At 47.5% G+C, this 26,699-nt stretch overlaps 1 long non-coding RNA gene across 2 annotated transcripts; it reads left to right on the top strand.

Annotated features, from left to right (window-relative positions):
• The first annotated feature begins 94 nt into the window (after positions 1 to 94).
• Positions 95 to 25,448, top strand: LOC143823532 (uncharacterized). Of its 2 annotated transcripts, XR_013226500.1 has the most exons (4): positions 95 to 359; positions 19,436 to 19,557; positions 20,137 to 20,882; positions 21,734 to 25,448. It is a non-coding gene; the product is annotated as an uncharacterized LOC143823532 (long non-coding RNA). The 2 variants fall into 2 exon arrangements; XR_013226499.1 differs by lacking the exon at positions 21,734 to 25,448 and having other exon boundaries at positions 20,137 to 21,544.
• The last annotated feature ends 1,251 nt before the right edge of the window (positions 25,449 to 26,699 follow it).

Here is a 26,699-nt window from a genome sequence, read left to right as displayed (position 1 = left end):
GCGGCGCTTTGCACCGACCGGGATTTATGCCATTTCGGATCCGCTCCTTGCCGCCGCCGAATCCTCGGGAGCCGTCACGTCCAAAGCGTCGCCGGTGGTGGTCTCTTGCAAATTGGGGGGGGGGGGGGGGGAATAGAGAGATGGGGGAAGAGAAGCCAGTGGACTCTCTCCTTCACGCACAGGCACGCACTTTTTTTTTTTTGAGACCCCCCCCCCTAGTCCAAATTCATTGGTGGGAGAGTGGGGGGGGGGGGAGAGAGAGAGACCGAATTCTGGCTCTGCAAAAAAAAGGAAGAAAAAGAGCGTTTGACAAATCGATGCGCTGCGAGTTCGATTGCGTATTCCTGGCTTGCAATAAGGTAGGGCAGGGGACGCGAAGGGGGTGGGGGGGGAGAGGATGGACTCTTAACTGTGTCCCAAGTGCTTTAGGGACACGGATCAGGAGCACCTTCCCGGTTGCCAAGTGCACTTTTTTTGCTGCCCTCCCCGCCACTCCCCCCTCCCCCCCTGCTTTCCTTTGTGTAGCCGAGAGAGATTTAATAGCAGCGGCGGCGAATTGGAAAAGGGCGCCTTTAAGACCCAGAGGTTTGACTTGGGAAGAAGTGCAGCAAACATCAGGAGCAAATAAATGTTCCTGTTGTGCTTTTCCTCCTCCCCCCCCCCAGCCTGCTGTAACCTTTTTGGGAAGGGAGGGGGGGCAAATGAATGATCTAACTCCCCCCCCCTTCTTTTTACTGTAACAATTTATTTTGAGGGGCTTTTAAAGAGGGAGAGTCTCTCTCGGGTCTCTCCAGGAATTGGGATCCCTCCTAACAGTCTATGCAGATGTTGGCGACTTCTTATGAGAATGCCGGGGGAGGGGTGGAGGGGGGTTGCAGGGAGGGGGGAGGGAGGGGAGGACCCCCCCCCTTTGCCGAAAACAGTAGGAAAGTTTTGTTCTGTTCCATTGATACCTGTGCATTGCTTATTACTGCCGCGTTATTGTTCTTTATGTTTATTTCTAAAGCGAGCCGCTCGTTAAGACGAGGCACAAATAAATGCCTAAGCCCCCGTGTCTTGGGAGCCCTCGGAGAGGGCGGGGGAAAAGCCCCCCAAATTTATTCCTCTTGCCTCCGAGCCAAAATGGGTGAGTGCTCGATAGTTGTCCGCCTGCCCGATTCTCGCGCTTTCCATTTCATTGACGGGGCTTATTGGGGAGGGGAGGGGAGCGGAGGGGAGGGGGCGTCTTGGCTGGTTTCTTTCCACTCGGATGCAGGATCCGGTCGGGTCAGGAGCGGTCAGATCCTCGCAGGAAGCTCTCCCGCCCCCCCTCCCTCCCCAAAAGATCCCCAGCGCGGCGGCGGGTGCGCGTGTGCGGAGCGGGCTTTGCGCCCGGCGGTGCCATCGGGGCGGCTGCGTGCCGTTAGAGCCGCCCTGACATCTGCCCGTCTTTCCACCGGCGCTTCCACGCGGGCGAGCCCATTCGCGACGGCCACAGCAGAGACCGCGCTGAGCCCCGGAGATGCCACTGCGACCCGCGGCCCCGGGGAAACGGCTTCACCGTCCAGGGGGCGAGAGACCAGGCTCCGGCCCAAAGGGCTTGCGGAAATATTCGCGCGGACCCCGGGGGGAGGGAGGGAGGGGGGGAACCCATGCATTGGGCAGGCTCGGCTCGCTTTCTCCCCAACTTCTTTCCCCCCCCAACTTCTCGCCTCCTCCTTTTGCACGTTAGGAAATTGACCGCGTCGGTTTTTATTCTGTGCCTAAGCGGTGCAATGGTTACAGGGCGCAAAAGTGCAATATTGCTGGGGGGGGGGGGAGAAAGTGGGGCCAGATCTCAGCGCTAGAAGCTTTCACTCTTATGCTGCAATCCTGGGGGAGTGTGGGGCGGGGCGGTGGAGAGATACCTGTCGGAAGGGGAGGGGGAGAGAGAGGAGGGGGCATCTTTCAAAAGGCTCACCTGAAGAGCCAGGTTCTAAGGGAGAAATATATAAATATATATTTGTGCGTTCAAGGTCCTTAGGATACAGTTCGTGATTGCTTCTTTGCCCGGCACGGAGAGCGATCCTAAGGAGGTCTATTCATATATACGCGCCGGGGTTGCCTTCCTGAGAAAGTGCGCTTAGGAAGGTCCTGATAAAACGCTCGGCGTCGAGTCATTCTCTTAAAACTTGCTCGCTACTTTTCGGGGGAGGTGAGTGGAGGGCATGGAGTGGGGGGGGCGAGGACGACATCTTTCGATGGCTTGACGTCAACTTAAGGTCAGGGAAGCCTTGGTTCCCCCCCAAATCCCCCCCCCCAACACACACCCTCTAGTTTCACCCAAGCAGTGGGCTCATCTCTCTCCTCCTCCTCTTCTAGCTTGCCTGCTGGGGTATGTAAACCTGCCTGGCTGGACACAGTTGTCCAGGTAGCTCGACCTCCGCAGGACACTGGATGCGGCCGTCCAAAGCGGATCCGGCCGAGCCTCTTTGTTCTTAAACGATGGGGGAGGAGGGGGTTTGTCTCCCTAAGAGCCAGGTGCATGCTGGGTGGCACGAAAGTTGGCAGGGAATTGATCTGGGGCGGCTTAATTTCTGCCTTAGTTGCTTTGCCTTCAGCCGTCCAACAAAAGGATCCCGCCCGGTTTAAACCACCCCAGGAGGAGGGCAGGAAAGGAAAAAAAAAAGAGGAAAAGAACGGGCGGGAAATGTTCTCTCTAGAACTCATCACTTGGGATCCTCTGGATTGCACTTATCCCCTCGTAGTAAGAACCAGCGATGGACAATGAGGCTTCTGCAAGCCCTAGACGGATCCGGGGCGGCCAAATTGGGGTTTTCTGTTCAGGGAAAGGAGAGAGCAGACAATGAAACGGGTCTGGGGCTTTGTGTTATTTTCCTCTCTTTTAAAAAATAAAGAAATAAGACGCAGGGAAAGGTTTCCGTCCGGGCTGTTTTCAAACCGGTCGCTGCGAGAGGCAACCACGACAGAGAATCACCCCTTAACTTAACTTATTTATCAGTATGACTTTGGATCTGTTTTTGCAAAGTTGTGGGTTGGTTTTGTTTTTGGTCTGGGGGGGACACCCCGCTATCCTGGTCTTCTTAGCTGCGTTTTGGGGGTGGGAGTGGGGAATAGCTGGTTATTACAAAATAAAGTGTTTTTGAAAGAAAAGAAAAACGAGGGAGGGGTCGAGATCTGAGCATTCAGGCTCAGGAAAAGCTTTGCGAGGGAAGGCAGGGCGATGCTTTTGAACATTAAAACGAGAGGAGGAAGGGAGCTTTCTGAAAACACCACGTTGTAAACACCGCCGACCCTCCCCAAACTGAAATCAATATCGTCGCGATCCATTAGCTATTTAAAGGAGGCGTTTGAGGACCCGCGTGGGCATGGGGAGAGACGCAGGGATTTGTTACTACTTTGTTACTACTTGATTGATCTCCAGGAGAATCCACCATTCTACCTTTCCCCCGTGGACTCCTCATTCATTTTAAAAAGGAAAAGGAAAGAAGAACCCAGGATGGAGTCTCTAAAGCACAAATTCTTTGGCCAATCCCCCCACCCCATCTTTGGGGAGGGGGGCAGAGAATAGTCATCAAGACTAAATTAAAAGTCCATCTGAGCAGAAGTTCTTATTGATGTTTAGGCCTCTGGGAAAGCAAGAACCCAGAGGACCTGGAACTAATCCCGGGGGAGAGCCAGGGTCCTTTGGGCCTAGGAGGGTCAGGGTGGGGAGGGGGCAAGATGTCCACAACCCTTCCTGCATAGGACCCACTTAACACGTGAAGGCTGTTTAAAGTTTGGGGATGCCCATTCCCCAAACTTTGGGAGAAGGCTGTTTAAAGTTTGGGGATGCCCATTCATTACCGCCATCTCCCAAGGAAAGTTTAGTTCCGTATTATTTGGGAAAGATGTACCAATTGCTAGAGAGACTAAACACCTCCCCTTCTCCCCACCGGTGATTTATAGCATATGTACTACTTCGGCCAGTTCCTTGTCTAGGGTTTGAAACGACACTTTTTCTCAGATGGCAAAGATTTGCTTTTGTTCTCAAAAGGAGCAATAACTGGATGGTTTTTTTAAATATATGTGTGTGTGTTGCTGTTGTTGTTATTTTTGTTCGCCTCTTGACTTTAGTGCAAGTTTAATTGTATTTTCCCTAAGGGGAAATTTTAAAACAACACCACCACCAACAAACTGGCATTGTCTTTATTAAGAGCAAAGAGCGAAAGAAAAAGGGGAAGAAGGAAATGAGCTTTTGTTTTTTTGGAGACGTTGAATTGCTGGGGCTTCACGTGGCCCAAGGCGCAGCTTCCGTTTAAAAAAAAAATTAAAAATAAAAACCATGAAAGCCGACCCTTTCCCGAAAGAAAGACCAAAGTATTAGCAAAGTTTTCCTAGGAAAGTAATCCGGTGTCTTGAAAAAAGTCGTGGGGGGGGGGGGGTGAAAGAAGAACTCTTAGGCAAAGTGGCCGGGCTTTGATGGGACAGGAGAGGCGGAAATGTCTTTTGGGAATCGCCTGCAAAGTTCGGACACAAACACCCCGCCCCCCAGAAAAAAATTTATTCTTAGCTGGCTTTCTAAATGGTTCGGGGCGAAGGAGCCTTCCAGGTTGCTTTCCTCTTGCCCGGCGCGGTATCCTTAACGGACCCAAGGGGGTGGCGTTCGAGTGGCTCCGAAGGATCGACCCTGGAACGGGGGAAACCCGGCAGGGATCCCGAGCTTGCCACTTGAACGCTGCTTCAACCCGCGAGAAGAGAGGGCGAGGCCCCGCGGGAGTCAGGATTTCTGGATCCTAAAGGGTGTGCGTAGACGGAGCCAGGAGATAGGATAAGGTTGCCTGTCTTGCGGGCAAGGGTCGTCCGGAGCTGGTTTGCCCTGGCCTGCCCCCGCGTCGCCACCCTCGGAGTCCCCCTGCCTCGCGCGAGCCAGGGCCGATCTTTCTGCGAGCCTGCTGCTCCGCCGAGCTTGGAAGGGATCGCACGCGCCCCGCAAAACGCCGCCATTCTCGGGGGGGGGGGAGACAAACTTTCTGAACCCCCCTCCACTCCCCGTCTGCTTTTCTCCTTGTCAAACAAGCGACTCCCCTCTTTCTCTGCCTTTTCAAAGGGATTTAGAAGTTCTGAAAGAGAAACTCCCATCGGGTAGCACTTAAAAAAAAAGTGTCTATTTCTTCGCCTTAAGGTCTCTCCGTCCCGCTTTTCCGGGAAAGGCGGGCGACGCCTTGCTTCATCTCCCCATCCCCAACCCCCTCCCCCCCTGCCTCCCCTGGTTTTCAGATTTGGTCCCCGCTTCTGCTCATCCCTATTTGCATGTGCCAACCACCTCCTGGCTGCAGCTGGCGGGATGGCCACTGCAGCTCTCCAATGGGCCGTCCGGGTGTCGGAAACTGCGCAGCTGGATTCCAAGGGCCCCACGCCTGCATAAAGGAGCCACAGGAGTCAAGGCCACGGCGATGGACGAGCCACGTGCTCCTCTTCCCCCTTCCAAGGGGCCTCGGGACGCATCCCTTGCCACTAAGTCCTAGGAGCTTCTTTTATTTTCAAATATATATATTTAATTTTTAAAAAATACTGATGTGAGCGCCGCCAGACGTGTCTCGAACTTCCAACGCTGCTTCTGTATCAGAGACCCCGCCTTGACCTTTGTCCCCTCTTCCTGTCAGCCCCGGGTAGGCGCGGCCTGGCTGCAAAGCCTGACTCCTCACAAGGAGCGGGGAGCATCTCCGAGCAGCCTAAAAACCTCCAAGGGCGGGTTCTTTTTTTTTGGGGGGGGGGGTGTTGTAAGCTCCTGCGCAACTTTCGCGTTACTCCCCTGCCTCCCGTCCAACGCCCAGTCCGCTGTCGCTGGCCAAGGCACGCCGGTTGGCAAGGCGAGGGGTTTGCCGCGGCCTCAAAGAGTTGGGTTTCTCTGGCGCACGAAAGTCCCACCGACGCTGCGTCTCCGGCCAGGCCGGGAAAAGCTGCGATTCTCTAGGCTGGGCTGGCCAGATCCTTTGCTTGCCTCTTCTTAGCCCCAATAACTCCCCTCCATTCCCCCAAACAAAAAAGAAACCTAACCAAAAGCTGGCTTTCTTCTCCTGGGCCTTTCCCTTTCCGACCAGGTAACCTCCCTCCCTTTCTTCTCCAGGCGACTCTGCCCAACTCGCATCCCGCCACCCGCCTGCAAAAGCATCCCGAGCGAGAGAGAAGGAACAGGCCATTGCGTGGAAGCAAATTTGTAAAGTCTTGGCATAACCTCTGCGGTCGGGGTAGGGCGGTGGGGATACGGATCCCGGAGGCAACAGCCAGGAGACATTAGTCCAGGGGAAGTCAACCTGTGGTCCTCCAGATGTCCATGGGCTACAATTCCCATGAGCCCCTGCCAGCGTTCTCTGGCAGGGGCTCATGGGAATTGTAGTCCATGGACATCTGGAGGACCACAGGTTGACTAACCCTGGATTAGTACATTTCACATGCCCTTTGGAAGGTTCCTCATCTGAAACATTTGCATGAATGGGACTGGGATGCTAGCTGGCTTTTGTTTGGCTGGTTTGTTTTTAAGATGTGCACATGTAACAGAAACCTGATGGCTCTCTGGGAGTGTACCATAAAAAAGCAAAGGTATCCCCTGTGCAAGCACCGGGTCATGTCTGGCCCTTGGGGTGACGCCCTCTAGTGTTTTCATGGCAGACTCAATATGGGGTGGTTTGCCAGTGCCTTCCCCAGTCATTACCGTTTTTACCCCCCAGCAAGCAAGCTGGGTACTCATTTTACCAACCTCAGAAGGATGGAGGACTGAGTCAACCTTGAGCCGGCTGCTGGGATCGAACTCCCAGCCTCATGGGCAGAGCTTTCAGACTGCATGTCTGCTGCCTTACCACTCTGCGCCACAAGGACACTCAAAATCCTGGTGATTTTTTTTAAGCTATTTGATGGGGTGGGGTGAGCCAGTAAAAGCAATCTGTCCTCCCCTGAGCACACATCTCCAGAGAGTTTATTCAATCCCTCCCCACCCCGTCCTGATTTCCCAAACTTTGTTCCTGTTGTGCAATCCTAAACTCTTGCTGGGTTCGGGCTCAGTCCCGAGCAGGCAAGCCGAATAAGCGGCACAATCCCAAACGCAGTTGTGCCTTTCTAAGCCCATGGAAGCCCAGGGTCTTTTGAAGGGTGTAACTCTGTTGAGGACTGCACTGCACTGCAAAAGCGGAGGAGGCTCATTGAGCCCAGGGGTCAAATCCTGACTTGCCCTGTTGGTCTAGCAAGGCCTGGCCTTGCATGGTTCTTCAGTCTTGGGGGGAAGGACAGAAGTCTTCTATTGATCAGTGGGAAGAAAGTAGCCAAACGTTTGAAGGCCTCTGATTTGGAAACAAGAAGACCTCTCACCTGGTTCTGCCAGCAAGATCTCCAGGGATCCTTTCAGCAGCCAATGGTGTCAGACAGGTTTAAGGGTTTCCCAGTTGTTGATCACCTGTTTGGCTACCAATTGACAGCTATGGGGTGGGGGTGGCCCTTTCTTGATATTTCAGAGCTGCAGCTTTTAGTGTAGAAATCGTAGAAAAGGCTCTGAAGTCTCCTTTAACCCTCAGGATGCTCTCACATATATGCTTAATGATGCACTTTCAATCCACTTCCGCTGCCATTCGCAAAGGGTTATTGCCATTCCACACAGTGAAATCCCAGCGCAAAGTGCCTTGAAGGAAGATGGGATGCGCATTTATCCACACAAATTGGATAATGCGTTTTCAATGTGCTTTTGTGGCTGGATTTTCGTGTGCGGAACAGGAAAACCTACTTCTAAAATGCATTGAAAGTGCATGTGTGGTACATGCTTTTAGTAGAGGACCCTTGGAGAAACTACAGCTGCAGAGCTGGGGAAAATTTGCCTCTTTGCTGCCTTCCTTGCAACCTGAGAACTCGAAATGAAGGTCTGAGCAGGTTGCACTCCATCACACAGAGATAAAATTTGTGGCAATCCCCTTGCAGATGGTGCCTGCATCAAAGAGGCACAAGGATTGCTTGGGATAAGAGTGTAAGCTATTTTAATTCTCCAAACAAGAGGCTCAAACTTGTCTCAGAGAGGTGACGGTTGGCTGACATTTTTTAAAAAGAAGCACATCAGATCAAAGGCATCTTTGACAGTTGTATATGTGCTAATTCCTGTTGGTTCACTCTTTTATGACTTCTGGTCAAACAGGTATTGCAGGTTTTTGAACCGCTTCAGACCTGCTTAACCTATTTGCCACAGACAAGCTACCTGCAGTTCACTGGCAACCCTGTAATTGAAGTCAAACTGCAATCCTGTAGGAAATGGGTGGTCTTTTTCATTTTGTGTTTGACCAACAAGTTGCAGCCACTTTATAGCCTAGACTTCCCTTGACAGTCTCCCATCCAAGTCCTAACTGGGGCTGGCCCTGCTTGCCTCCTGACAAGATCGGCTATCCAGGTGAAGTCTTGTTTCAATCAAGAGGGAGAAATACTCTGCACAAACTCAGAGGCACACTTGTTTCGTGCTGCTCCTCCTCGTTGGTTCCTGGCTTACCAGTCCTGCCCGCTCTTTCCCGCAACAGATGGATCCCGATTGTGAACTCAACATTTTAATCTGTACTTAATGAATGAATCAAATCAATGACTATTAGAGCTTTCAAGCTGTAATTGAAGGAGCATCTCCTGTATCTTGTTCCAGAGCATCACTTACTGGCCTGTCACTCATTTCAGCGGATCACCCTGGCTGTATGAATTAAAAGGCCCACTTTATTCATAAGGAATTTTGTTAAAAAATGGCTCAGTTGGGTCTAAAAACATTAATTGATTAATCAGAACAATCATTTGATGAGTTAATTAACTGCAAATTACATCTTGCTTTCATAGAAATTCTATATACTGAAAGGGGGAAAGGGGGGTGGAAGTTTGCCAGTTAACAGGAATGACTGAATGAATCTGAAAGCTTGTTCAGCAGAAATATTCGTCTTTTTGGGGTCTGCCAAATGGGCTTGATGCAAATTGGACATTAGACAGAAGAGTTAGAAGGAATATAATCCCCCAGATGTTATGTGGCCCCCAGAAACTAGAAATCTGAGTTTTTTGGGGGGTGGGGGATCCCATCTAAGTACTAATTAGTACAAGAGCCAACGTAGTGGGGTGGTTAGGGTGTGGGACAAGGATCTGAGGGACCCAGATTTGAATCCCCACTCTGCCATGGAAGATTCTCGGTGACCTTGGGCCAGTCATGGAATTTCCATCTAACCTACCTCACAAGGTTCTTGCTGTGAGATTAAAATGAAAGAGAGGAGAGCAATATGAGCCACTTTGGGACCTCACTGGAGAAAAAAGTGAGGTATAAAATAAATAAATATCTGGTGGAATAAGCTCCTGGAAGAGCTAAGGGCCCTGGAGGAGCTGTCACAGGTACAGAGGGCCTACAAAATGGAGCTCTTCCACCAGACATTCAGTTGAGGTCAGGGTGAGAAAGAACTATAGCCCCTCCTCGGATATTCCAGCCATCTTACCTTCCCTGGATATGAGGTTGTAGAGGTGAGTGACCTAGCAAATATGGGGTGGCCGTAATCTGGGAATTGGGATGGGAGGGAATTGTGTATGTGGTCTTACGGTTTTATTATTGTTTTATTATCTGATATGTCGTAAGCCGCCGCGAGTTGGCTGGCCAGGAATGGTGGCCGTATCAATTCAATTAATAAACTAAATAAAATGAAATTCCTGTAATTTAATTTTCCTTTTTCTGAGGTGGAGGGGGGGGGGAAGCACCCTTCCATGAGGACTCAGGGCAGGTTACAAGAAGTAAAAATACAAATATTTCTTTTAAAACGACATATAAAATCTAACTATGTCCTTATTTGCCCAGTTTTGCCTCCTGTCTGGGGAGGGGGGGGCAGTATGTGGAAATCAAGCAGGGTGGTCAGCTGAAATCAGCTGTTTCCCTAGGCCTGGTGGAACATCTGTTTTACGGGCCCTGTGGAACTGCTAGAGGCCCCACAGGGCCCCCATCTCACCAGGTAGAATGTTCTACCAGGCTGGGGCAGGGCCAAGACCAATTTGATTTCTTTGGGGGTGGGGGTCCTGAGCAGATTCCGATCACTCGACCTAAGTTCTCTTTGGGGGACATAATGGGAAAGACCGTCCTGGAGATACTATGGTCCCAAATGGTTTAGGGTTTTAAAGGTTAAAACCAAAACCTTGAACGTAATTCATTCTTCAATCTGGAGCCAGTGCAGCTGGGAGAGCACAGGTCAAAGTTGTGCTCTACATTGTTGCCACATTCGGGATCAGTGGAAATTTCCGGAACAACTCCAAGGGCAGCCCTGCACAGAGAAAGTTACAGTAGTCTAGCCTGGAGGTAACCGTCAGGTGGGCAAATTAGTGGGCCTATAGCCCATGATCGACAGTGTCAAAAACTGCCATTAAATCCAACAATAGCAGCAGCAACCAACCTGCCTAGACCAAGCTGTTTTTGAAGATCACCTGTGAGGGAGACCAGAGCTGTTTCCAACCCATGGCCAGGAAGCTCTGTCGTTCTTCTGTGACCGCACTCTTAACCATCTTACCCAGAAGTAGCAAAGGTGAGACTGGGTGGTATCTGGATGGATCCGACATCATTTTTTTTTTCAGAAGCAACCTGACCACAACCTGCTTCAGTTTCTCTGGAAAGGTCCCTTGTGTTAGGGAAGGATTAACAATCTTCTGGAGTGCGACCCAGATCTCCTCACCACCTTGAGGGACAAGGGACCAGGTGGCAAGTACTCTAAGAAGTGATGCAACTGGCATTCACGGCCACTGTTAACGGGGATAGATGAAGGCAATAACACCCTTAAAACTTTATGGAATACATTTTCTCTCCATATTTTGTTCGCCTCTATTAGGGCGATAAAAAGCAGGATGGACACTTTCCTTTTCTCTGTGGTTGCCCTTTTGCACCATCCAGGTCAAACGCTATGTGTGAATTAAGAAAATGGGACACAAACAGTTCAATTTGCTCTCTTCATTCTCATGTTGTAGCTCTGCACAAGAGACAAAGAAATGGGCCTTAATTTTGCAATGAATGGGCTTTGGGACAGGTGCCCTTTGTGGGATAGTTTTTCTTCACAACCTTTGTTCCTTCTCAAAAGCAGCCTTCATTCATAAGTTGTAGATTCCTCTTAGAGCCTCTTGTGGCGCAGAGTGGTAAGGCAGCCGTCTGAAAGCTCTGCCCATGAGGCTGGGAGTTCGATCCCAGCAGCCGGCTCAAGGTTGATTCAGCCTTCCATCCTTCTGAGGTCGGTAAAATGAGTACCCAGCTTGCTGGGGGGTAAACGGTAATGACTGGGGAAGGCACTGGCAAACCACCCCGTATTGAGTCTGCCATGAAAACGCTAGAGGGCGTCACCCCAAGGGTCAGACAGGACCCGGTGCTTGCACAGGGGATACCTTTAGATTCCTCTTGGAACTACAAAATCAACACATTCCCTCCTGTGGAAACCTTCAAAAATAATTATGTGATTAAACCTCATCTTATAATTACTGGTTTTGGTGGAGTCGGTCTTGAAAGAATGGAATCCCCACCCCCACCCCAACCCCCAAATCCATTTTTTAAGTATTAGCTTCCTTTCAAACAATCCCTAACCTTTAGTGTTTGGTAACTTGATCAAAAGAAAAGGTCATTCTGTTCAGAAGGAACGCATCTGTTCTATGATGATCCTGATAACTGCAGAGCTCCAGTCTCGTGCCGGGCTTCTTTAATGCATATAGGGCTTCTTTAATGTATATATCCAGAGCTCTGCTTGGTTGCTGTAGTGGCTGAGGGTAAACAAGCTGGAACAGAATCCCAAGGAGATGGAGATTCGGGAAACCACCCATTCGGGAAACTCTTCCAGAGCCATCCAAGAAAGCCTGGTCTACAGTCAAGAACTGGGACATTTCTTCCTCCTTAGCATAAGCTTTCAGGACCAAGCTATTAATAAACAACAGTTAGAAAACCACCCAAGGAAACAGTGTTGTCTCTTAGTCCCTTTGACAATGGACACTATGTGATTCCTATGCGCAAAGACGGGCATCAAAGGAGAACGGCAGGGAATTGTATGTGTAGGTTTTTTCCCTTCCATTTCTGAGGTGCAGATTTTCGATTCCAGGCAGACGCACAGATGCCCATGCACATCCCCGGACAAACAGACAGCCCCATCACCGCTTCTCATCCAAGGTAGCGGAGATGTTTTTTGCCAAGGGAAGAAAAAGGAAAGCATCCGTAGTGGCAGAGATCAGAAAAGGAGACTGAAATTGATACAATTAATCCCTTGGAAATACAGCCGGAGTATTCTTCTTCCCTTCCTTCCCTGGTTCAAACATCCAGAGAATATGCTTAATTAAAATTTGGTTATACATTTTTAAAAGATAACAAAAAATGAAAGAAATGGCCTAATTATATTGCTCAGCATTCTTCTATGTATTTTTTTTTTTTTTAATAACGCGCTTCTTCCAACTTGGGCCTGTCCCGAGAGACGCAGTTCCTCGTTTATAAGATGGTCCCTGATGGGATTTTAAACAAGTATGTGTGAGGATCTTATAAAAGGAAAAAAAAACATATATTTTGAAAGAAGTTCCTTGCAAAGATCAGCGACATCTTGGATACATCATGCAGATGCCGGTTTGGAGGAAACACATCCCCCCCCCCACCCACAACCTTCCAATCATTTTCTGTCTTGTTCTTAATCGCTGCAGCAAAGGCCTTTAAGCTCCTTCTCTGACTTTCCCTAACTATCGTAAATAGACGATTTTTTGAAAATTTGTTTTATTTAATGAACTGAAAGGTTGAGTCTTTTCCTTTGCGCATTAAATCCCGTTAATATATGATGGTACACATTAATGGTCGTTAATGGGCTAAATGCTCTTTTTCCCCAGAAAGCCCACAGGAGAGAGAGTGTGTATGTGTGTGAGAGAGGGGGGGGGGAGGTGGGGGGGGGAGAAATCCCCTCATTCGAGATAATTTTACTGAATTGTTGCTGCATTCTCTCCTCAGGGCACATAGTTACCAAGGTGAGAAGGGTCTTGAAAATGCATTGGGGAAAGATTCAGAATGAGAGATGAGACATTCTTCAAAAACTGCTGGGTTGGGGGAAAGAAGAAGAAGAATTGGTTCTTATATGCCGCTTTTCTCTAGCCAAAAGAGTCTCAAAGCGGCTTATGTTTGCCTTCCCTTTCCTCTCCCCACAACAGACACCCTGTGAGGCAGGAGAGGCTGAGAGCTCTGATAATACTGAAGAAGAAGAAGAGTTGGTTCTTATATGCCGCTTTTCTTTACCTGAAAGAGTCTCAAAGCAGCTTAGAATCGCCTTCCCTTTCCTCTCCCCACAACAGACACCCTGTGAGGCAGGAGAGGCTGAGAGCTCTGATAATACTGAAGAAGAAGAAGAGTTGGTTCTTATATGCCGCTTTTCTTTACCTGAAAGAGTCTCAAAGCAGCTTAGAATCGCCTTCCCTTTCCTCTCCCCACAACAGACACCCTGTGAGGCAGGAGAGGCTGAGAGCTCTGATAATACTGAAGAAGAAGAAGAATTGGTTCTTATATGCCGCTTTTCTTTACCCGAAAGAGTCTCAAAGCAGCTTAGAATCGCCTTCCCTTTCCTCTCCCCACAACAGACACCCTGTGAGGGAGGTGAGGCTGAGAGAGCCCTAATATTACTGAAGAAGAAGAGTTGGTTCTTATATGCTGCCTTTCTCTACCCTTTACCTTTTAAAAGCAAATTGGTATGTTTTAAATGACGACAAGCTGGGGTGTACTTGGTCAGAACAGCTTCTCTACCCAAAGGAGTCTCAAAGCAGTTTACAATCGCCTTCCCTTTCATCGCCCCAAAACACACCCTGTGAGGTGGGTGAGGCTGAGAGAGCCCTGATATACTGCTACTCAGGCTGGCAGTGGCTCTCCAGGGTCTCAAGCAAAGGCTTTTCATATCATCCAGAGCCTCTTGTGGCGCAGAGTGGTAAGGCAGCAGATATGCTGTCTGAAGGTCTGCCCATGAGGCTGGGAGTTCAATCCCAGCAGGCGGCTCAAGGTTGACTCAACCTTCCATCCTTACGAGGTCGGTAAAATGAGTACCCAGCTTGCTGTGGAGTAAACGGTAATGACTGGGGAAGGCACTGGCAAACCACCCCGTATTGAGTCTGCCTGAAAACGCTAGAGGGCATCACCTCAAGGGTCAGACATGCCCCGGTGCTTGCACAGGGGATACCTTTACCTTTACTACCCTATACTTGAACTGGAGTGACCATGGACTGAACCTGGGACCTGCTGCATGCCAAGCAGATGCTCCACCACAGAGCAATGGCCCATCTCTCCATTTGCACAGACAAGAATCCTCTTTTGCAATATGGGCAAAGCCCACGCAAAAAGTGGATTACCCAGGCTTAGGTCAGGGGTTGAGGTCACCTGCTACAGTTCTACTCCCACACCCCCACAGTATCTGTTTAGTCTGTGAAAGCTGAACATCTGTGAAGAGCTTGAGAGCCAAAACTCTTTATCTAGTTGTTGCATTCACATTTATTGTGTGTGGCTAAAGGCCATTACAATCAGATACACAGGCATAAACGGAATGCAAAACATGAATCATAAACAACACGGTTAAAACAACCAAACCTAGAGGTGCTAATCAACTTGGAAAAAGCTAATTCTGTAGGAACAACCAGGCATCTCTTGATGGGTGTTTTGTAATGACCTGCTGGAAGAAGAACCTGCTCTTTCACTACACAAAAGTATGTGCCCCCAAGTTATTAGAATTAACTTTTGTGACTCTGAGCAAGCTTGGGGTAAAGGTTAAAGTGTCCAGTTAGGATATTCAATATTCAGGTTAAACTCTCCACTGTCCCATGCAGCATTCTGGATGACTTGGGACCAGTCTCTCTATCTCGCTCTCTCTTTCCCCAAAGGCAGCATGGTGTAGTGGTTAAGAGCAACGGCTTCTCATCTGGCAAGCTGGGTTTGATTCCCTGCTCCTCCACATGCAGCGGAGTGACCTTCAGCTTGTCACAGCCCTGATAATGCTGTTCTCATGGGGCAGTTTCTTTCAGAGATCTCTCAGCCTCACCTAACTCCCAGGGTGTCTGTTGAGGAGAGGAAGGGAAGGCGATTGTAAGCCAATTTGCTTCTCCTTCGAGCAGTGCAAAGTGGGGTATAAAAATCGCCCCTTCTTGCTCTCTCTCTCTCTCTCTCAGCTAGGGTTTCCAGGTCCCCCCTTGTCACTGGTGGAGGATAGGGGTAAGGTTGCCCCCAGTTTCCCAGGTTGGGAAACTCCTGGAGATGTGGGGATGGAGCCTGGGGAGGACGGGGACCTCAGTGGGGTATAGCACCATCGAGGCCATCCTCTAGACAGAGTATCTATTTTCTCCAGGGGACCTGATCTCTGCACTCTGTAGATGAACTGTAATTCCAGAGGGATCCCCAGATCCCACCTGGAGGTTGGCATCCCCACTATCAGCCTAACTTTCATCATGGTGTTATTGAGGGTAAAATGGAAGGGACGAGGACCGTGTCCTGAGCAACTTGACAAAAGAGATGAGAATGTATTCTATGAATAAACTGAGATGAGGGAAGAGGCAAGCGTAATAAGTTGAGGGTAGAATAAGAATTTTAAAACCAACACAAAGATTGCAGAGTTTATCAAACTTCTTTGTCGCTTGCTCCAAGATTCCAAAATTGCACAATGGTGCAACTGTCTCAGCAAAACCCTTCACATTCGCATCTGTTTGTGGTTACAAAATTTAGTGGCAACTCTTTCAAAATTCGCGCGTTTCCGATTTTTCCATTTCAGTCCGGTCAATGGTGCCCTAGTGTTTCTTTTGCTTGGACATACAGAGGAGCCCCAACAAGCTTAGACTGCTTTTTACTGAAAGGAGCGTTTCCTTTCCATTATCCTCCGCAGCAAGTGAATACATATCCTTTCCTTTATAGAGCCAGAAGCTTTTCCAAAGAACAGCTTGGCAGCTTTGCCTCCCAGCAAAGGGGATAACAGCCTCGAGTGGAGCTGATAAGAGGAACAATTTACAAAGCGCAGGATCTGTTATGCAGTGAAAGCTTTATTACCCTGACTCCAGTGTTACATCCACAACACAGAAGGGTTAATCACGGGATCAGCTTGCAGCTGGTTGGCACTCCCCTGGGGGAATCTCAGCAATAGACTCCTCGGGGTAGAGGAGGTCAGCTTTGCTATCTTCGGGTCAGCAGGTCAGGTGATAAAGGAACTCGGAAACTTCAGCTCCTCAGAGACAGGTGGTGCCAATCCTGTATTTTGTGGTCTGCTACAGCGCTCTCCTTGTGGTTTGCAGTTGACTCCATCAAAAGGCACGCCTCGCCCTGTGGCGGATAATTGGAAAGAGGGTTTTCAGAGTTGCAGATCAGATTTGAGTTTTCTGTCTCAGCAGCCTGTGGCTCATCCTCAGCTCAGAACTGTTCCTGGGAGGGGGGATGCTTTAAGCATGCAGGCAAATTCTGTTTCCCACCCGGTGTGGGCTTGCAGTGCTGTTTTCTGCTTCCTGCTCGGGATGGGCAAATGTCAGCGTTATATTATGTACCTGGGCATTCTGTTGTTTTTTGGTGGTGAAGGTGGTAGTGGTGCCTTCCTTTGGTCTTGAGAAATCCATCTTTTGCTACTTGGACAGATGCTTCCCAATGGCTTCTACACAATCTGCTTCTTTTAGTCAACTGTAGCTATATTTTATTTATATTAAGAAAGCATATTCATTCATTCATTCATTCATTCATTCATTCATTCATTCATTCATTCATTCATTCACTATTTCGATTTATATACCACCACTTTTCCTAAGAACCCGCGGCAGTTCACATAATAAAATGTTAAAAACCAGTAAAACCCCATAAAACCCCCACTTTACAATAAACAAGTGGCGACAACTTCTAATCAATCGGTCCCCTCCCACCTTGTTCAGCTGGAGGCCAAGTCTTCTTCCTCTGGGAAGTGGGTGAAGATCTAGTAAACCTGGGAAGGGGTCCTAGTTGGAATGCCGGAGTTCTGCCCTGGCCTCAACCATACACCTGGTAGAAAAGCTCCATCTTGCAGCCCTGCGGAAAGCTGACAAATCCAGCAGGGCCCTTAGCTCTCCTGGGAACTCATTCTACCGGGTGAACATCCCGGGGGCCTGGGACAACCAGTAAATTCATGCCTGCAGAGTGAAGGGCCCTGTGGGGGGCATAAGCAACCAAGCGGACCCGCAGGTAAGTTTTCAAACATGGTTTCTATGATTAAACAGTGCAAGCCATTTGCTTGTGTGGCATCTCCATTTTGAAATTGTTCTAAGCTGTTTGTTTTCTAAATATCCTGGATTCTTTAGAAACGTCTCTAGAATGCTTTTTATTGATGGTACATTTCTGGTCTTTCAGTCAGGGTGGCCAGCTCTGGGTGGGGAAATACCTGAAGACATTTGGGGGCAGGATTTGGGATGGGGAAGGACCTTAGTGGGGTATAATGTGATGGAGTCCACCCTCCAAAGCAGCCATTTTCTTCAGGAGAAAATGATTTCTGTTGTCTGGAGACAACAGAAGTCCAACCTAGGGACTGGAAACCCTATTTTCAGTCTTTGCAAACTGCTTTGAAATTTCACTACCTCTTCCAAATGCAAAGACAGCTTAGACAGATGTTAAGAAATCCCAAATAAAATGATGGAGCCCAGAAGTGCCGATGGAAGAAATGCTACCCCCAAGATGTTACTTTCTGGCATAAGCTCTTGGCCTGTTGACTGAGCATTTTGGCCTGTTGACTGAGCAGTCAATACATGTTGTTTCCATTTTGAGTGAACAGGCCAACATTCAGAGTTTTAGGGTATGTAGTACCATGTCCATACAGGAGAATCAGAACCATGATTTGTTAGCTGTACATACCTGGAAAGTCTATTTATTGCCCAGTTCTCATGAAACAGTAACTACACACATCAAATGTCTTGTGTGGGCTCTCTTCATGTGTGTTCAATAGACTCCAAGTTCACGTGGACATAATGTCTGAAGACACCTACTGTTTTGGTTTGTTCTACTTCCTTATACCCCACCTTTCTCCTAACTGACATCTCAGATTTGCTTATGCTTGATCCTTAACCCATATTTCTGTTTCAAACAATTTGGCTGGGCACACGTTCCCAGTATATTTTTTAACAGATTTAAAATTTTATTCACATAGAGAGAGTAATGGTGGTCCAGACGAAAAGATGGTCAAGTCCAGGGGGTCGGATCTGTCCACCTCTCTTTCCAGCTGCTTTCCACTGGAGGAGAAAGACCCTCCCCACCTCTCTTCGACTCCCTAGGGAGAGGGTAATTTAAGCTATCCTTGATGTAACCTATACATCACTGTCTTCTGGACCAGCTTTAAAATTAAACTCTGATGTACAAAGTTAAACAAAAATGAGATAAAAATTGGCAGGGGTTGAAGAGGGTCAAAGTAGTCAAAACAGAAGGTAGACTATTGCTTCTTTTGATTTATGTTATTCTGCACAACGAGGGGGGGGAAATAAAATTATAAGTCTCACTGAGATTTCCTCCCTTGAAAATAACACATTCCTAATTTGCTTTCTATAGACTACTATGCCTTTGATCTAGAAGACGGCGAAATAACATTATAAGAGGAAGAAGCGACGATGTGGGAGGAAAAAAGCATAAATTGAAACTGGGTTGTTTTGAATGTTTAAATGAAGCATTATTTTAAGCGGCAAGGAAAAGAGGTTTTATTCCCCATCGATATTTACAGTGGAATGTTTGCTGGGATACCGAAGGGAAGGTTTTTGAATGTTAATACGTCCATGTGTACTATAGCGTGCAACTATCACTCCCAATCCTTGGGTTGTGTCTTTTATCCATGCTGATGTTCACGGTGTGCTATATTAACCTGCATCTTCTATTTTTAGAAAATTCAGTGGCCTATTTTTTAAAATGTCTTGGAGGATATTTAGAGTCATTGACAGTTGAGAATAGGTGGACAGAAGATATCTAGAGGACATGATAGTGAACCAGCTTTTAGAATCAGAGAGTTGGAAGGGGCACACCCAGAGCCATCTAGCCCAACCCCCAGGAGAATGCAGGAAATTCACAACTACCTGCCCACCCACAGTGACCCCCATTCCATGTCTGGATGATGCCCCTCCCCAACCAGAATCCCTTGTCAGTCTGGACTGGAGGAAATTCTTTCGAATTCATTTCATCCCATTGGTTCTGGTCCGACCCTCTGTGGCGGGGTAGTCAAACTGCAGCCCTCCAGATGTCCATGGACTACAATTCCCAGGAGCCCCTGCCAGCGAATGCTGGCAGGGGCTCGTGGGAATTGTAGTCCATGGACATCTGGAGGGCCGCAGTTTGACTACCCCTGCTCTGTGGCAACAGAAAACAACCCTGCTCCATCTTCTCTGTGACAGCCCTTCAAGTAGGCCCTTATAGAGGGTTGTCATCTCACCTCTTAGTCCTCTCCAGGCTAAACAGACCACGCTCCCATAACCTGTCCTCATATGGCTTGGTGTCCAGGTCTCATCAGATCTCAGAAGAGAAGCAGAGTCGATACTTGAATGGGAGACGATCAAGGAAGGCCCTGCGGAGGAAGGAAACGGGAAACCATCACTTGACCTGGAAACCTCCGTAGGGTCCCCGTAAGTTTGTTGTTGCCGGATGTCACTTATGTAGCTCCATTGCCCTGAGGTCACGTGATTCAGCAACCTCATTGGGCCTGTGTGTCTGGCCACTGCCTGGGTGGGAGACTTCTCAGGATGTGAATTTTCCTATTCCTGCCTGCTTGAAGAGGTCAGTACCATATGCATTGACTGGAGACAGTGATTCTGTGGCCCTGGGGAAAAGTTCAGGATGGGACTGCAGAATCACTGCCCCCAATGCTGCTCCCCATGCCCCAGGGCCATGCCAGGAGCAGCCATCACCCCATGCAAGGTAGGTGGAAGCCACCTCTGCTGCCAGAAGGCAGCTGCTTGAGCCTCAGACAGGGCTGGTGCAATCAGAAGCAAACACCTGCTCTCTTTCTTCCCCCCCCTCTTTTTCAGTGGGCAGAGCCATGGATGGTCGGACCCCTCCATTGTCTAAGATTACCCCTGATTGTTTGTAGTTAATCATTAGCCGAAGTTCAATAGAGTGTGTGTGTGTGGGGGGGCAGTTTCTCACAATGAATGTGTGTTGAGGAGGAATGATCTAATTTCTTTCGTTCTGCTTTCATTACACAGCACAGCCCTACAAGCCAAGGCAGTTTCCTGCCGAAAACCTTCTGATGGCTGGCTTCTTGAACGGGATGCCTGTTTTCTAATGATCCACAGCTGCCTTTGTGGTTTTCCCCCAGTCTAGTGATTCATGTCTTTTGCCCAGAAATGATCAGTGGAACAAATGTTTGCCTAGAATATATTACAGAGAAACAATTGCAAGGGGGGGGGCGGTAGGAGACTGTTTAAGGGAAAGGCGCTTCTCGGTTATCTGATATTCTGACAATTAACCTAAACTAGTAATGGGGAGTAAAATTGGGAAGTCTCTTGTTCTGTTTGGTTAAAGTTCTTTAAACGCCAACATCCAGAAAGGGCGATTAATACCCTGGGAAGTTCAGTTCATCTGGCTTTCTACTTGACTCAAAGGAGCTACTGTTAAGCCGATACATTTTTGACGGTTTCCTTTTCAAACTTAGCATCCGCAATTGATTTGTATCACTCCTTTGGGCGGCCTTTCCCTTGAGGCTTGCCAGCCAGGATTTTATTGGCCAGACTAGTAAAAAAAGAAAAGTTCTGTCAAGTCGCCAGCACTGTGGTTTAAAAAGCCAAAAAACTGAAGATTCTCCCAAGCTCAAAACAGGAGCAAGAGGAGAATCTATACCTCCGAGCTGTTTTGCATGCAGAAAGTTCCTTGGGATCTGTGTCGTATCAACATCGTAAAATGACTCTACCTAGAAGAACTGGTGCCTGTTGCAGCCGACAACACTGGAAAGGTAGACCAAAGATCGGACTCGGTAGTAGACTCATAATATGGGTATTAAAGGGACAGGGCAATGTGGGTGGCATTGTGGGTGGCATTGAGTACCTGTGCATCTGTCTCAAGCATGCATGTCACCAGTGCATATAAAAACAGCCTTCACATAGTGTACTTACGTATGCAAAGTCATCCCCTGATGCTGCGGTTATTAAGATTCTGTATATACATGTATGAACTCTGACTTCCCTTCTACTGTAAGCATTTTGATCCCTTTTCTGCACTATGAATTTCATATTTAATACTTTCTAATCAGTGTTGGAATCCTGCCCTTCAACAGACAACTAGATATTAGGGCCAGTATTTTGTTTTGTTTTTTGGAACAGAGTCTGATAGTGTTAACAGATTACATGACATTCAGGACAGGGAGAAGCAAAATCCCCCTATTTCCTCTCCACACTGCAGGCTTATCAGGGGTGCTTTAGGCTGATCCTAATCATGGGTGCTTTACTAAACAGTGTGAGGATAAACAATGACCCCTTCAGAATCTCAACTTACTAGGCTCATTTATGATCTTCCCACTTTCCCACAAGTCTATGCCCCTTTAGTGATGACATTTCAGCAAGATGTGAAATGGTTAACCTTTTGTTCTTCTTCATCCAGAGCCACAGGGGTATTCAAACTGCGCCCTCCAGATGTCCATGGACTACAATTCCCATGAGCCCCTGCCAGCATTATGGCAGGGGCTCATGGGAATTGTAGTCTATGGACATCTGGAGGGCCGCAGTTTGACTACCCGTGGCCTAAGAGATGGAGTGCTCTGTGTCTGGGAAGGAGATGACTCATCTCCCGTCGTTTTCCTTTTGCCAGTCTTTTACCAGTATTGTCATCTCCGGAGCATGTGCAGAATGCAGCCCTACTTCATAAAATACTGAAGTCAAACTAGGGTGACGGACATTTCCCTTGGTGGGAATTCAGCTGGCAGCGTAGTCTGCACAGAGGGGTCAGAATCCTTCCTTCCCATTTGACATCCGTCCTGCACTCAGTGTCGATACTGCTCAGATATAAGTGTCTGATCAGATATCAGTGGCTGAACACACGAAGATCCTCACAGGAATGAACATTCAGTCCCACATGCGAAGATATGCAGATCAGAAGCAGCATGCATTCGAAGTGCAACGCCACCCTTAAAAAAAAGAAGAAATCCCAACAATCTTGCCTTCTGCCTTGCCAAGATGCGAAGATATGCAGACATGCGAAGATATGCAGATCAGAAGCAGCATGCATTCGAAGTGCAACGCCACCCTTAAAAAAAAGAAGAAATCCCAACAATCTTGCCTTCTGCCTTGCCAAGATGCGAAGATATGCAGACATGCGAAGATATGCAGATCAGAAGCAGCATGCATTCGAAGTGCAACGCCACCCTTAAAAAAAAGAAGAAATCCCAACAATCTTGCCTTCTGCCTTGCCAAGATGCGAAGATATGCAGACATGCGAAGATATGCAGATCAGAAGCAGCATGCATTCGAAGTGCAACGCCACCCTTAAAAAAAAGAAGAAATCCCAACAATCTTGTCTTCTGCCTTGCCAAGGCATTTCCCAAAGTCGACTGTATTTAACAGGCTGGTTAGAAAAGAAACATTTCCACCCATTACCTTCCGCACCAGCATTGTCAGCGATCAATGTAATATTCTATAACAATGCTAATAATGAGTACTATCTGCAGAACTATTGCCCGTGATAAATATTGAGCCGCGAGAAGAGGAATGAATACAAAAGTTTGCGTGTTGGAGGAGGGAAGCAAGATTAATCACAGGGATCTTTTAATGCAAATAAGTCCATGCCAGTTTTGTTGGATTAACACACACTGCGGCTGGTTCTTGCGGTTTAAGTTGTTGGCTGGGGGGGGGGAAGGGGGACTACGAGAGGATCAAATTGCCCTCACAGCATGGATTTTTGATGGGCATGCAGACAAACAAAGTCACTGGAGGAATGAGCAGGTGCAGCAGTGTAATTATACCCAGAGTGTTGTGAGAGAGTAGCGAAGTTCCCCAGTTGCTTCCCATGTGGCTGTAAGGTGTTATCAGTCCTCATCAAAATGAAGGGACAAGGCATCTGGAGACAAAAGGGCCGGGGGAGCTGGAAGCAGAGACGCAGAATACGAAACAATACTCAACAGTTAGAGAGTGCTGTTCAGGGAGAGCCAACGTGCTTTAAGTTGTTTGGTTGGGGAGGTTGTCCGTCCTGTGATCTGATACGCCAAACACAGTCCAGCGTTAATGCATCTTGAGATTGGTGAATGTCCTGGATTCGCTGCCCTCATGAACAGGCCATCGGTCAAGCTTTCAGCACGGGCTGCTCTGATTGACACCCGTCTTCCAGGTGTTCAGGCAGAGAAGACTGTGTCTCAGCTTTTTCAAGTCCGAATAGGTAATCACAGCAAAATCCATGGATCGAAACCATTCACATTGAACGGAGATGGTTTCTGGCAGCTGGCCGTGTTGGTCCGCGTTGGAAGAGCAAGACCCGAACAAGAAACCTCGTTGGCCTTTAGCGTGTAACTAGACTTGAATGTCGTACAGAAAGGAGAGATGACCTGGTTGTCCTCTATCCCTATCAACAATCCCACAAGTAGATGCCTGTCCTCTCTGGGGGAAATATGTACATTGGCTCCAGGACAATGTGGTAAACTCTAGCTACTTCTATACTTATAAACTACCATATTACCCATTTTTGTATTCCAGGTGAATCCAGACTAGACTACCAGCCTCTAGGGGACTCTGTTTCATATAATTATCAGTATTCAAGGACTGACTTTAGATGTTGTGGCTTAACAGCAGGTGAATAGCACTTATCTGAATATTAAATAAAGTGCAACCGGCTTTCTGCATTTTCCCTCTCAAATAAATGCTTGCAGAGTCATCACAGACCAATGCAGAAGCTGCCATGAGATCCTAAGTCTTCTTCCAAAGATACGTTGCATTTAATTTTTTTTTTAACAGGTACTGATACCTTTGCTTGAAGGCAGCTCTGTCCATCCCCACAGTAGGATGCTCAGAACTGATTAAGATAATTGGTAAATAATATCTAACCATTTTCATTTTTGTGTATGTGTCAAATCACATTCCTGCACCAAAATTACACCTGAGTGGAATGAATATTCCCCATATTCCAGATCTTTTGTGGGATACTGGAGTGGTATTCGATATTTTGGGGTACTTGGCCTGGGGTGGCAATACTTAAAGGTGAGCAATCTTTCAGACGACTCAGAGCAGCATGCAGGTCTCTCCCTACCACCATTTTGAACTCAAAAGTATTCCATGGTTTTGGTACTGCTAAGAAATCAGGACAGCCAAATATCTCTTTCACATTAAACAGCCCCAACTACTTCTGTCTATTCCAGCCTTTCTCAACTTTTTCACCGTTGAGAAACCCCTGAAATATTCTTCAAGCTTTCAGAAACCCCAGAAGTGATGTGATCATGTAGAATATGCTTGGGGAACATAGCTATGGACACACCTACCTGGGGCCGTTCCACTTCTCAACCCTTCCAGGACCATCATTGGCCATTTTGGGATGGGGGAACATGACCATGTATGTTCATATCACCTGATAAATCTTTAACAAAATTCCATTCAGGAAACGCTTCCCAGGCCATCAAGAAACTCCAGGGTTTCACGAAACCATGGTTGAGAAAGCCTGGTCTATACAAAACATACTCGTAGGTCTGGATCTGAGAACATCTCCTTTTCTCCCAGTTTACCTGAATGATACTAGTGATATATCCACATTTAGTTTTTGATATATGTGTGTCCGTGAATAGTTTTAATTCTTTGCTTTTTGCTGTTGGTTTTGTATCTTTCAGTTTTGTGTGTAATTTTTGTAGTGTTTCTATACATTTGGCATAAGAACGCCAACTCTGGTTTGGAAAATTTCAGGAGTTTTGGGTGTGGTGCCTGAGAAGTGCAGAGTTTGGGGAGGGAGCTCAGAGGGCATATGATGTCATTCTAGGATTTCTGTTTATCCTATACTCTATGGTATACCACAGAAAATGCCCTCCTTCGAAATTCTTTGTAGCAGATTCCCAGATGCATTTTTAAACAAAATCCCAGCGCTCAGCTATTAATTGTGTAAACCGCTATATGTAACATTCTGCGTGCAGACTCTCTCCGAGCCTAATTTCTTTTGACATTCAAAGCAATTCAAGACACTTTTTTCTTACTATTTTTTTTAATCTAAAAAAAAATAATGAAAATAAGCACTTGTCAAAAATGATGATCTCTACTGGAAAATAAATGTTTACTAAAGACTTCTTTCTGTGTTCTCTTACAGCATTAATAATATTTTCTTCCTCCAAAGTTTTCTTGCATCCTTCAAAGAGATTGATTTCGCTGGGAAGAACAAACATATGCAAATACGGAGTTGACTGCTGTTAAACTCCCCTCACCCCTCCTTCCTTTCCCCACCACAAAGAAATGCATCAGATAATGTGAATCTCTTGTCTGCTTCTTTTATCACTCCTTCCTGCCTGGCAATCAGAGACAATTAGAATTTTAGCTGTGCATATCTAGGACTGACCCTCTGATTTTGGCTGCTGAATTTGGGCAAGCCTGATGACTGTCATCACAAGGGGTGGGGCTATAGAGAAGGGAGGGGCCCTGGCTGCAGATACTTGCCAAGACGACTGGCCAACTCAGCACTGGACAGACCCCAGAGCCCTCTTGAGTGAACAGGGGGCTGTGACTCGGTGGGACCTTGCGTTGCCCAATGGAACCTCTGCTTTGCCTGCAGAAGGTTTCAGGTTCTATCTTCAGAACCTCTAGTTTAAAAGACCAGGCAGTAGGTGATGTAAAAGACCTCAGCTTGTTGAGACCACAGAGAGCTGCTGTCCTTCTGAGCAGACAATACTCACCTTGGTGGTCCAAGAGGCTGGTCCAGTAAAAGGCAGCTTCGCATGTGTTCATTTAGCTTCATGGGAACATAGCATCTCTTCTACTGAATGAAAGGCTCTTTCCTTGCTCTTACGGGCTCTCCTTCTGCAGGGTTGCTGGCCTCTACCAGAGCACTGCCTGAAATGAGGTGGCAGAACACTGAGATGGGAGGATAGATTGCATCATTTCAGATTGTAGGTGGACAAGCAGGGACGTTCCCATTTTGGAATGGTCCCTTATAATAATAATAATAATAATAAAAACTCCCTGCAAACCAGAATGCCAGCACAGCTCAAAAGAAGAGGCATTCTAAGTGCCATCCCTGCTGTTCTATCTTTCTGTCTGCAGGGAGTTTTCACGTGAAGGAACAGTCAGAGCTGAAATGATCTCTCCTTCACTCTAAAATGGCGCATTCTCTACCTTGTGTGAATCAGGCCTAGGAAAGGAAAGGCCAAGGCATGATTGGATCAAAGAGCTCAAAAAGAATTCCAGCAAGCTCAAAACACGCTTACTGCATTGTGACGTCTTAGTTGGTCATACGAAACTTTTTTATTTTTGACCTATCAAAAATGCCACCTGTACTTCCTTTAACTAAAAATAGGATCCCAAAGAACAGGACAACTACTTCTGTAATTGGAAAAATGCATTTCGGTAAATGAATCCCGGTGTCATCTGACAACCCATTCTTTTAAAGACAAAGAACTCTTTACAGTTCCACGTCTATTCCGCACACATGGGATAATGCACTTTCAATGAGCTTTTGCAACTGGATTTTCCCCGGGCCAATAACAGGCTTTGGCAGGAACTCTACGCTGCATATAAGTTTGGGTGGTGGGCTGTTGAGTTAGTTGAGTTGTGTGTGATCTAATAAAGAGCTGATGTTTTGGCACATGAACAACTCCACT

The sequence above is a fragment of the Paroedura picta genome, chromosome 14 (genome assembly GCF_049243985.1).
Source record: "Paroedura picta isolate Pp20150507F chromosome 14, Ppicta_v3.0, whole genome shotgun sequence".
NCBI lineage: Eukaryota > Metazoa > Chordata > Lepidosauria > Squamata > Gekkonidae > Paroedura > Paroedura picta.
The sequence above is the reverse complement of the archived record's forward strand: the minus strand, read 5'-3'. Positions and strand labels throughout refer to the sequence as shown.